We start from the raw sequence: 13,070 nt of genomic DNA, 5'->3' as shown, positions 1-13,070 counted from the left end.
AATGAGTCAGAAAGAGAGGGATAGACATAGAAAGATTGCTTTCATCTGGGGGATATAAAGTAACAAAATATGAGATTAATACCCAAGAATAGCTTAGATCAGCACCAGGAGTATAACTCCATACTTAGTGGCCATTTGGGCTTTCTAGAGGAAAGGACAGCTCAGATAGAGACGGCCACACCAAATAAAGGGTGTTTGGAGGATCCTCCCAGGAGGGGAGATGCATGCCGAAAGTGGACTATGGACTTACCATGTTTGCCACTCAATGCCTCTTTTGCAGACCACAACACCCAAAAGGAGAGAGAGAACACAGGGATTGCCCTGCCACAGAGGCAGGGGGGATGGGGGGATGGGGGTGGGGGGATATTATCCATGGTGGTGGAAATTGGGCACTGGTGGAGGGATGGGTGTCTGATCATTGTATAATCAAACCCAAGCACAATAAATTGTAAATCTACAACTCTACCTCATGGTGTTTCACTAATAAAAAAAATTTAAAAAAAAGATGATCAATATATCCTAGAAAAATCAAAAAATCTAAGAAAAAGTATGCTATGCATGTAGCAAGTATCATGCTGTTTTAATTATTACTACTTTTAGTAAAGTTTGCGGTTCGGGAGGTTACTTCCTCCCATTTTCTTTTTCCCAAGAATTGCTTTATCTCATCGTGGGGGTTTATTGTTCCATATAAATTTCAGGAGTGTTTGCTCCAATTCTTTGAAGAATGTCATGCGTATCCTAATAGGGATCACATTGAATTTGTTCAGTGCTATTGGATGTATTGCCATTTTGACAATATTAATTCTCCAGATCCATGAACAGGGGATATTTTTCCATTTCCTCGTGTCCTCTTTTATTTCCAGAAGCAGCGTTTTGTAGTTTTCTTTGTCCAGTTACTTTACTTGCCCAGTTAAATTAATGCCTAGTTAGTTGATTTTCTGGCACACAATTGTGAATGGGATTTTTGTCATCTTGTCATTTTCTTCTCTCTCACTATTTGTGTATAGTAAAGCCATGGAATTTTAGGTATTTATTTTATACCTTTAACTTTACTCTCGAGTGTATTATTTCTAGGAGTTTCTTGGTAGAGGTTTTATGGTTCTTTAAGTATAGTATCATATCATTTGCGAATAGTGAGAGCTTGATTTCTTCCTTAACAATTTGGATGGCCTTAATCTCTTTTGCTCGCCTAATTGCTATTGCTAGTATTTCCAGTACTATGTTCAACACCAGTTGAAAGAGTCGGAATCCTTATCTCGTTCCTGATCTTAGTGGGAACGCTCTCAGATATTCCCCATTGAGGATGATGCTTGCTGTATGCTTGTGCTAGCTGGCTTTTACTATATTGGGGTAAGTCCCCTCTATCCCCAATTTGGCGAGGGTTTTCATAATAAACGGATGCTGGATCTTGTCAATTGCTTTCTCTACATCTATTGATATGATCATATGATTTTATCTTTTCTTTTGTTGATATGATGGATTATGTTGATTGATTTCCGAATGTTAAACCATCCTTGCATCGCCCGGGATGAATCCCACTTGGTCATGGTGTATGATCTTTTTGATGAGTTGTTGAATTCTATTTGCTAGTATTTTTCAGAATCTTCTCATCCGGGTTCATCAGTGATATCGGCCTGTAATTTTCTTCTCTCGTGGTGTCTTTGTTTCCATTTGGTATTAGAGAGATATGGGATTCATAGAAACTGTTTGGGAGAGTTTCTGTTTTTTCAATTTCCTGGAAAAGTTTGAGAAAGACGGGCAGTAGATCCTCTTTAAATGTTTGGAAAAGTTCGGTAGTGAATCCATCTGGACCTGCGCTTTTGTGTTTGGGAAAAATTTTGATTACACTTTCAATTTCATTTATGTGACTAGGTCTATTCAGGTATTTTATATCTTCTTGACTCATCTTTGGGAGATTATAGTAATCCAGGAAGTTATCCATTTCTTCTAACTTCTCTTTTTTCTTGGCATACAGACTTTCAAAGTAGTCTCTGATGATCTTTTGAATTTCTTTGGTTTCCATTGTGATATCTCCATTTTTATTTCTGATTCGGTTTATTAGTGTTTTCTCTCTCTGTTTCTTTGTGAGTGTTGCTAGTGGTTTATCTACCTTGTTTATTTTCTGAAAGAACCAGCTCTTGGTTTCATTGATCTTTCGGATTGTTTCTTAGGTTTCCATGTCGTTGATTTCTGCTCTAAGTTTTAGATCTCTTTCCTTCTGCCCGATGTAGGATCCTTTTCTTGATCCTTTTATAAGAACTTGAGCTGTGAAATAAGTTGCTTATGTGCATCTTTTCTTCCGTCCTTAGATATGCTTGCAGAACTATGAATTTTCCCCTTAATAGGGGTTTAGCTGCATCCCATAAGCTCTGGTAGTTCGTGTCTTCGTTCTCATTTGTTTCCAGGTATCATTTGATTTCTTCCTTGACGTCCTTCCTGACCGACACATTGTTCAGCAGTGACTTGTTTAGTTTCCAGGTGTTCGATTTGGTTGTCCGTGTCTGTGTGTGATTCACATCTACACTCACTGCATCATGGTCTGAAAAGATTGTTGATACTCTTTCTATCTTCCTGATTCTATTGAGGTATGTTTTGTGGCCTAGCACATAGTCGATTTTGGAAAATGTTCCATGCGCACTGGAGTAGAATGTGTATTCTTTCTTTGGGGGGTGTAAAGCCCTGTGTAGGTCTATAAGTCCTTTCTCTTCTATTTCTTCATTCAAAGCCAATGTTTCCTTGCTGAGTTTTGTTCTTGTTGATCTATCCAGAGGTGATAAGGCAATGTTGAAGTCTTCATCTACTATTGTGTTGCTAGCACTGTCCTCTTTAAAATCTGTTAGCAGTTGTTTTAAGTATCTAGCTGTTCCTTCATTAGGTACATATACATTTAAGAATATGATTTCTTCCTGTGGAATGTATCCCTTGATGAAGAGAAAGTGGCCTTCGCTGTCCCTTCTAATCTTTTTCGGCCTGAAATTAATGTTGTCGGATATTAGTATGGCCATCCCAGCTTTTGTGAGGGAGCTGTTTGCTTGCAGGATTGTTTTCCATCCTTTCACTTTGAGTCTGTGTTTGCTCTGATTGTTCAGATGAGTTTCTTGTAGACAGCAGAATGCTGGTTTCAGTTCCTGGATCCATTTTGCCACTCTGTGTCTCTTGGTAGGTGCATTTAGACATTGACAGTAAGGGAGAGTATTGTCATGGGCTTTTGTTCCATCTTCCTGTAGGAGTTGATTAACACGTGTTTTCCTTCTTATCTTACAGGAGCCTCTTTACTTCTTCTTTTAGATTTGGTTTTGAGTGTATGAAGTTCCTGAGATTGTGTTTATCTAAAAAGTTGTGTATCGTTCCCATCGAATTTGAGTTAGAGTTTAGCTCGATAGAGTATTCTCGGTGAGGCGTTCATTTCTTTGAATTTTTTCATTATATACAACCATTGCCTTCGGGTTTGGAGGGTTTCCACTGATAGGTCTGCTGTGAATCTAAGGGGTGCTCCTTTGTATGTAATTTCCTTCTTTAACCTTGCTGCTTGTAATATTGTGTCTCTGTCCACAGCATCCATCGTTATGACTATGATATGCTTGGAGTGTTTTTTCTGGGGTCTCTTTAGCTGGTACCCTTCTGGCTCCTTGGAACTGGAGGTCTGCTTTCCTTAACTCTGGGAACTTTTCAGCAATGGTTTCTTATACTCTAGCTTTTTCATTGGGGTTGTTTCCCTGTCCTTCTGGGACTCCAATGATTCTAATGTTGTTCCTCTTGGCGTCATCCCCTAGGTCTCTGATTCTCCTTAGAGCCATTTTGAGGTCTTTTCCTATTGCTTGTTCTTCCCAGTGGGAGTTGTGTTGCTCATCTTCAAGCTCGCTCATCCTCTCTTCAGCTGCACTTATCCTATTGCTAAGGGCACTTACTGACTTTTTAATTTCATCCACTGAATCCTTTATTTGTGACTCTTCTTTTTGTAGCTTTTTAAAATTCTGTTCTCTTTTCTTCCTGTATTTTCTTGGCTCTCTGTTCTATTGTTTCTTTCATTTCTTATTTTAGTCATTGGATATCTCTTCCATTGATTCTTTGAGTAGATCCTTCAACACCCTCTGCATTTTATCCTGGAATTCTTTATCAATGAGAGCGCAATTGTGGACAACCTCGATTGAGGATTTTTCTTTTCTTCATATTCTCCTTGTGTAGAGATTTGCGCTTTGGAGGAGGTACTTTTCATTTTTGAGCTTGTACAGCACATTTCATACAGGTCTTTTGTTATAAATGGAGTAGGCGAGTGGAATGTTGTTGTATTCTAGTAGAGGTGGTCAGAAATTTTTAGTCGGTATTAGGCGACAAAGTGAGAGATGAAAGTCCTGAGTGCCCAGATTGGGAAATATAACTGCGGCTGGCCACCCAGGAGAAGGCCACGCCCACTTCTGGCGGGACACACTCCCTATATGGTGGCCATGCCCCTGGCCCATCCCAGGGTCACTCCCACCCAGGATCCTGGAATGTAGGAGGAGCGATGGAAAATCCCATGGAGCTGCCTCAGGTGTCCCCTTCTGGACGGTGTCCAGTTCTGCAGGAAAACGCGGGGGGCTGGGGGTGAGGAGTGGTGGAACTGGCTTGTGCTCCCCCTACCCACCGGGAGGGGAGGGGCTGATTAGGTGATGGACAGTCCCAAGGAGCTGCTGCAGGTGTTCCCCACAGGTGTCTCCCTGTGGAGGATGTCGAGTTCAGCAGGAAAAGGCACGGGGCTCTTGTTTTATTTTTACTTTATGTTCCAATCTTAATGGTATCACCAGCTACTCAGTCAACCTAGCTAAACCCTAAAGTCTCTTCCACTTTCTCCTGCATAAGTCTCTGCTTTCTGACAAAAGGGAGGACCTCAGAATGCTGACATAAATCTAATACCCAGGGCCGCAGGAGATAGTGTAGTGCTTATGGAACTTTTCTCACATGCACTCAATTTGACTCCTAGCACCACATGATTGACAGAGTATCAAAGGCTGTATAGCCTCGGAGGACCCCAAGCACCATGGCCACGTTTTCTGAGAATTGTCTGTAGGGCCCCCACACCTCCTGAGCATTGATTTAACAGACTCTCCCAGCAACCAAAAATAACGTAATGCCCCAGAAACATGTGCTTGTAATAAATAGGGAGCCTCAATTGAGGTGAGGTTCACAAGGAAATATTGCATGAAAACATAAATCAAAGAGCAGGGGAGACAGTGTAAATCATGTGAGTACAGATCATATATTTGGTGAAATGTGTTAAGATTTAGTTGCCCTAGTCTTCGCACCAGGGATATTCATTCAAATATGCCCTGATATACTGGAAAGGTTCTAGAACATTAGATGACTGAAACTCAATTATGAGCAACTTTGTAACTGTGTACCTCTTAGTGATTCTAATCGTTAAAGTAAATTTTAAATATACCCATCAATGTAACCTTTTTACCACTAAATGGGAAAGATACTTTCTAATACTTATCCTCACCCAAAGCTCAATACAGTGTGACACTTGCCAGGAAATGTCCTCCCTTGCATTTTTCTCATGATACTTATTAGTACTTCACTCTTCTGTTTCTTCCCTTTACTCATGCCAAATCTTCCCATCTCCCTTGCAATCTCCTGAAACATTATCCATTCAACATTGATGCACTTTGCCACTGCTCCTCTTGACGTCTTGTCCACGAACTGATTCTAAAACATAACATAGCTGCAATTACAGTATTCATGCCAAAGACAGTCATTGATATATCTTTGGGTTTAGCTTTCAACAAGCTATTGGCACACAGGTGAGTAACATTTTTTTCCTACAGAGAACACAAAAATAGTTATGCCGGATTTTAAAGTTCCATCAGTAGTTTTAATGTTTTATTGAATATCTGTGATATAGACCATTACAAATCTATTCATAATTTGCTTCCAGTCATACAACGATCCAACTTCCATCCTTCCTCTAGTGTACATTTCCCAAAGCCAATATTCCTGGTTCCCTAAAACCATCCCCCAACAAACTACCCCCAACCCAGCCTGTCTCTATGGCAGGATCTTTAATTCTTTCTCTTTGTCTCCTTTTTATTTTGTGCATTAAGGGTCTCATACAGGTACTAAGAGGTCATCATGTTTGTTCAAGGAATTTAGCATTTTTATCAGGAAGGTAAGGTTGGAGTAGCTTTGAGGTATGGAAATGACTGCTGAGGCTTCCATAAGTACAGGGCAGTGGCTGTGGGATGCCCATCCTGCCCAGAGAAAGCCTGCAGATTTCAGTCACAAAACACACATATCTGAATTTTCAGCTGTTATGTTTCAGTGAGAGCCATCCTGAGACGGTGGAAACCAGAGGAGGGCATGGTGACAATTTTGTATTGTGGGAGAAAGTGGCTGCACTGGGTTCTTGTTGGGTGGGCACCAAACTAACCTGCCACCCTCTGATTTACCCTAGTGTCTTCAGCTTTTTGCAGTTCCAAGGTTAACTGTGGCTGTTGACATCTTCCAGATTTGTCTATGGGTCTCTGAAACAAGACCAATGCATTAGCTTGTATAGCTGAGCCAGGGGTGGTTTGTTAACATGGCTCCCACATATCTTTCGGGAGTTTAATTTCTCGGGAAACGTAGTCCTGAGTTGTTGGGAGCCAGCCAGAGGCACAGTGGCCATTTGAGGTTATCTGGAAGCATGAAGACACCATCAGACTGTTGATGCACTCACCTGAGGGTACAGGTTGACTTCCTGCAGGCACTGCACAACCAGACTAACAAATATTCATTGAATGAATGAACGAATAATCAACATTTTCAAAATGTGTCTCTTTCTTGCATTTTAGAAGGGTAATTTCTAACAGGAAATTAATCTTCATGGTATAATCAAGACCTACGATTTATTCTTAATATATTTAATAAAAGCTGCACATTTTGGAAATTTATACAAAGAAATTCTTTTAAATTATCTGTCTTCATAATTTACTTGTAAATTACTAAGATATCACTGTTTCTTCCAACGTTCTTAGCATAGAAATTTACAGACAGAATGTGCTAAATAAAAATTCATTTTGGCACTTCTGTTCAATGTAGTACTGGAAGTACTTGGAATAGAAAATAGATAAGAAAAAGATATTAAGGTGTTTTCATGTATGAAAGGTAGAAATAATCTCTCACTATTCACAGAAGATATCATCCTATATTTAGAGAATACTAAAATCTCTACGAAAAAACTCTAGAGGCAATAGACTTTTATAGTAAAATTGCAGGCTATAAACTCAATACCCAAAAGTCTATGGCTTTTTTATATGCAAGTAATGAGCGAGAAGAAAGTGACATGAAAAAGCAATCCCATTCACAATCGTGCCTAAGAAAATCAAGAACCTTGGAATCAGCTTAACTAAGGAGATAAAGGACCTATACAATAGGAAATTTAAAAGGACACGAGGAAACGGAAACATATATACTGCTTATGGAATGGGAGAATTAACATTGTCAAAATGGCAATTCTCCAAGAAGCATTGTAAAAATTCAACTTGATCCCTATAAAGATACCCATGACATTCTTCAAAGAAATTGATCAAGCACTCCTGAAATTCACATGGAACAACAAACGCACACGAATAGCTAAAGCAATTCTTGGGGAAAAGACGATGGAGGCATCACCTTCCCCAACCACAAACTCTACTACAAACGATAATAATGAGAACAGAATGGGACTGAAAAAAAGGCTCAGCTGCAGACCAATGGAAAAGGATTGAATATACTGACACACACCCTCAAATATATAATCATCTAATCTTTGATAAGGGAGCAAGAAATGTGAAATGGTTCAAGACAGTCCTTCTAAACAAACGGTGCAGAAAAACTGGACAGCTACATGCAAAAAAAAAATGGCTCAGATCTCTACCTAACACCATGCACAAAAGTCAGATAAAAATAGGTCAAAGTCTTCAACATCACACCAGAATCTCGCAGGTACAGTGATGACAAGGTCGGCAAATCCCTCCAGGACATTGAAGCTAAAGGTATCTTCAAATATAACACGCCACTTGCCAAGCAACTGGAAACAGAGATAAACAAAGGGGACTATCTCAAATTAAGCAGATTATGTACCTCAAAAGAAACAGTGACCAGAAACAAAGACTCCACCATGCGGGCAAGATACTTGCAGAAGCCTACCAGGTTCTCTGAGAGTGAGAACTGGACAATCAGAGTTGCTGTCTTCTAAATAAGATCCAGTCTCTGGATGTTGGCTATTGATGGCATTACATGGATCCAGGGGTAGTTCGTGGTTGTAACACTTAATTACTAGAAGATGGGGGATCTGGAAGAAGGGGGCACAGTCTTGATCTGAGCAGCCATGGAGGTCTCATCCCCCGGTCCCGCACATTTGGGTTCCTCTTCCAGTTCCTTCATGCAAGAGGCTCCTTCAAGCTTGAGAAGAGTGGTCTTAAGCGTACCTATGGCTGGTTGCAGAGGTCTTCAGCTGCCGGGGCTCTGCTCAGGGCGGTGAGGGAAACTCACGCAGCCACCTCCAAGGGGCCCCAGTGAGAAAACCCAGGTGCGAGGTCAGGAGACTCTTGTTTTAGACATATTTGGAATTAATTTTATATCAAAAAGTAAACATCATTGAAAATACTTATGTGCTTAGTAATAAATTACTACACACTTGTTCAATCATGTCCGAAACCCCACTCTGCTCAGAGAACTAGATTTTTTTTCCTGCATTTTTTTCCCTTTATTTTATTTTATTTTTTTTACAGTTGTAGATTTACAATTATTTGTGCTTTGGTTTCAATTATACAATGATCAGATACCCATCCCTCCACCAGTGCCCATTTTCCACCACCATGGATAATATCCCTCCCACCCCCATCCCCCCATCCCCCCTGTCTCTGTGGCAGGGCAATCCCCTGTGTTTTCTCTCTCCTTTTTGGTGTTTTGGTCTGCAAAAGAGGCATTGAGTGGCAAACATGTTCAGTACATAGTCTACTTTCGACATGCATCTCCCATCCTGGGAGGATCCTCCAAACATCCTTTATTTGGTGCTCCCTTCTCTATCTGAAATGCCCTTTCCTCTAGGATATCCGGCTGGCCTCTAAGTTATGGAGTAATCCTCCTGGTGCTGATATCAGCTATTCTTGGGTATTAATCTCATACTTTGTTACTTTATATCCCCCAGATGAATGCAATCTTTCTATGTCTATCCCTCTCTTTCTGACTCTTTTCGCTTAGCATGATACTTTCCATATTGTACCACTTGTATGTAAATTTCATGACTTCATTTTTTCTAAGAGCTACATAGTACTCCATTGTGTAGATGTACCAAAGTTTCTTTAACCAGTCATCTGTTCTTGGGCATTCAGGTTTCTTCCAGTTTCTGGCTATTGTAAAGAGTGCTGCAATGAACAAACAAGTGCAGATGTCACTTCGACTATACATTTTTGCCTCTCTGGGATATATTCCCAGGAGTGGTATTGCTGGGTCAAATGGGAGCTCAATTTCTAATTTTTTGAGAATCATCCATACTGTTGTCCAGAAGGGCTGAACCAGTGGACATTCCCACCAACAGTGAAGGAGTGTCCTTTTCTCGCCACATCCATGCCAGCATCGGTTGCTTTTGTACTTTTGAATATGGGCCAGTCTCTGAGGTGTGAGATGGTATCTCATTGTGGTTTTGATCTGCATCTCCCTGATGATTAATGATGTAGAGCATTTTCTCATGTGCTTTTTTGCCATTCGGATTTCTTCTTTGAGAAAGTTTCTGTTCATTTCATTGCCCCATTTTTGGATGATGTTGGATGTTTTCTTCTTGTGGAGATCAACCATTAATTTGTATATCCTGGATATCAACCCCTTGTCAGATGTGTATTCGGTGAATATCCTTTCCCATTCTGTAGACTGTCTGTATTTTGTTCACTGTTTCTTTGGAGGTGCAGAAGCTTCTTTGTTTAGGTAGTCCCATTTATCTATCTCTGTTTTCACTTGCTCGGGCTGTGGCGTGGCATCATTGAAGATACCATTAGCTTCAATGTCATGTAGGGTTTTGCCAACTTTGTCTTCAATGTACCTTATGGTTTCTGGTCTGATGTTGAGGTCTTTAATCCATTTTGATCTTACTTTTGTACACGGTGTTAGGCAGAGTTCTGAGCCCATTTTTTTGCATGTAGCCGTCCAGTGATGCCAGCACAAGTTGTTAAAGAGGCTTTCCTTACTCGACTTCACATTACTTGCATCTTTATCAAAGATTAGATGATCATATGATTGAGGGGAGATGTCGGTGTTTTCAACCCTGTTCCATTGGTCTGCAGTTCTGTCTTTGTTCCAGTACCATGCTGTTTTAATTATTACTGCTTTGTAGTACAGTTTGATGTTCGGGAGGTTGATTCCTCTCATTTTCTTTTTCCCAAGAATTGTTTTAGCTATTCGTGGGGGCTTATTGTTCCATATAAATTTCAGGAGTGTTAGCTCCATTTCTTTGAAGAATGTCGTGGGTATCCTTATAGGGATTGCATTGAATTTATACAATGCTTTCGCTAGTATTGCCATTTTGACAATGTTAAGTCTCCCGACCCATGAGCAGGGGATATCTTTCCATTTCCTCATGTCCTCTTTTATTTCCTGAAGTAGCGTTTTGTAGTTTTCTTTGTACAGGTCCTTTACTTCCTTAGTTAAGCTGATTCCTAAGTACTTGATTTTCTGGGGCACAATTGTGAACGGGATTGTTTTTTTCATGTTGCTTTCTTCTCTCTCACTGTTTGCATATAGGAAAGCCATGGACTTTTGGGTATTGATTTTATAGCCTGCAACTTTACTATATGAGTCTGTTGTTTCTAGGAGTTTTTTGGTGGAGGTTATTGGGTTCTCTAAGTAGAGTATCATATCATCTGCGAATAGTAAGAGCTTGATTTCTTCCTTTCCTACCTGAATGCCCTTAATATCTTTTTCCTGCCTAATCGCTATTGCAAGTACTTCCAGTACTATATTGAACAGCAGTGGAGAGAGTGGGCATCCCTGTCTCGTCCCTGATCTTAGAGGGAAGGCTCTCAGTTTTTCCCCATTGAGGATGATGCTTGCTGTAGGCTTGTGGCACAGAGAACTAGATTTTTAATTACAGATCTGTTTTGCCCATGTGTCATGACTGAGAATCACTATCAGTAGATATGAAACTCACTATACACAAAGATGCACACAGGTTACTATGAGTCATCTATGTTGTTAATGTGTGTTGGCCATTAAACTTCACTGAGACCCTTTGTTCTGTCCTTTATAGGAGCCACATGAGTCTCACCTTCCGTTCAAGTTGAACTTGTAATAAGGTGGAATGAAATCATCAATATGCTTCTCACCTCCTCCTTCAGGAGAAAAATCCTACAAACATTCAAGGTGGTCAAAATGCAGACAACACCATCCACCTTTTCCTGGAGATGTACACGGGACTGAGGTGAGAACAGCAAAATGCTCTAGTTTAATGGTCTCAATTAAGGTTTCAGGGAACGACATTAAACAAACTCATATACCATCTTCCAAAAGAATGATTTTGTAAAACTGATGCCTAGGGTATGGTAAAAGATAATATGGTAAAAACCATATTTTTCTTTCTGGGACATTAAAGTTCTAAATCTATTTATTCATGCTGCTTTGAAATACATTCCTTGATTAGGAATCATTGTCTGCCATAGGAGTGAGGAAGGACAACACTCAAAGTAATAAGAAGAGAAAAATATGGAAAAATTAACTCCTACTAACTTTAACACATATACTAAAATTGAAATGATAAAATGATGAGCATGGTCCTTGCACAGAGATGATATGCAAACTTGTAAAGCATTCCATATTTTTGTTGCAAGAAGAATCAACAGGTCTACTTTAAGCTAAGACAATCCCCACAAGTACAAAAATTCTACATAAAGAGAGCACAAATCCCCATCACAACAATCTCTCTCAATGTCAATGGACTAAATGTGCCAATTCAGAGGCACAGAATGGGAAGATGAATTAGAAAACTGAAACCAACATTCTGCTGCCTGCAAGAAACACGTCTGAACAATCAAAGCACCCATGGGCTAAAAGTAAAAGTCTGGGAAACAAGTTTTCAAGAAAATATCACCTCCACAAAGCTGGAGTGGCCATACTAGTATCAGACCACATGGACTTCAGGCTAAAGGTTATCAGAGACAGTGAAGGTCATGTCTTAATGATCATGGGATATGTACATCAGAAAGAACTCACCCTCCACAATGTATATGATCCTAATGACAGACCAGCAAAATACTTTAAAACAACTTTTAATAGACTTATAGAAATACATTGATAGCAACACAATACTAGAAGGAGATTTCAACACTTCTTTGTCACTTCTCGATAGATCAAACAGACTGAAGCTCAGCAAGGAAATATTTTCTTTAAGGGAAGTAATGAACAACCATTGGCTTAGAGAAGAAATCAAAGAGGAAATAAAAAGGTTCCAGAAACAAATGAGAATGAGGACACGAGCTACCATAACTTGTGAGGCACAGCAAAAGCAGTGTTAAGAGGAAAGATTATAGATCGGCCACAATTCATCAGGAAGAAAGAAAGGGCCTACATGAATAAATTAGAGCTCAAGATTTTGGAAAATGACCATCAAAAGTAGTCCAAACTAGGCTGGAGGAAGGAAATAATAAAACATGTACCAGACATCAATGAGCTAGAATCCCAAAATACAATCCAAAAGAACAATAAAAGCAAAAGCTGGTTCTTTGAGAAAATAAATAAGATCAATAAACCATGAGAAGCCTCTCAAAGAAACAAAGAGAAAGAATTCTAATAAATCGAATCAGAAATACAAAGGGGTGTATCCTAATAGAAAGTACAGAAATCTATAGGATCATCAGAGATTATTTTGAGAATCTTGGCAGCAGGAAATGAGAGAATCTTGAAAAAATTGATAAATTATTGGATCCCAATTACCTCCCAAGGCTGAACCAAGAAGATTTGGAATACTTGAACCTATCACTACCAAGGAAATTGAAATGATGGTCAAAATTATACCCCCGGTACAGCCCCCCGCCAAGGGCCTGGGTTCCTCTCTGGGCACGCGCAGCTAGAAACAGCCCCTAGAC

General features: G+C 39.9%; 1 pseudogene; it reads left to right on the top strand.

Moving 5' to 3' along the window:
* Window positions 1-11,707: 11,707 nt before the first annotated feature.
* LOC130025884 (uncharacterized) lies at window positions 11,708-11,808 on the top strand (annotated as a pseudogene).
* Window positions 11,809-13,070: the final 1,262 nt, after the last annotated feature.

Source organism: Sorex fumeus, unplaced genomic scaffold, assembly GCF_029834395.1.
Source record: "Sorex fumeus unplaced genomic scaffold, SorFum_2.1 ptg000032l, whole genome shotgun sequence".
Lineage (NCBI taxonomy): Eukaryota > Metazoa > Chordata > Mammalia > Eulipotyphla > Soricidae > Sorex > Sorex fumeus.
The sequence above is the reverse complement of the archived record's forward strand: the minus strand, read 5'-3'. Positions and strand labels throughout refer to the sequence as shown.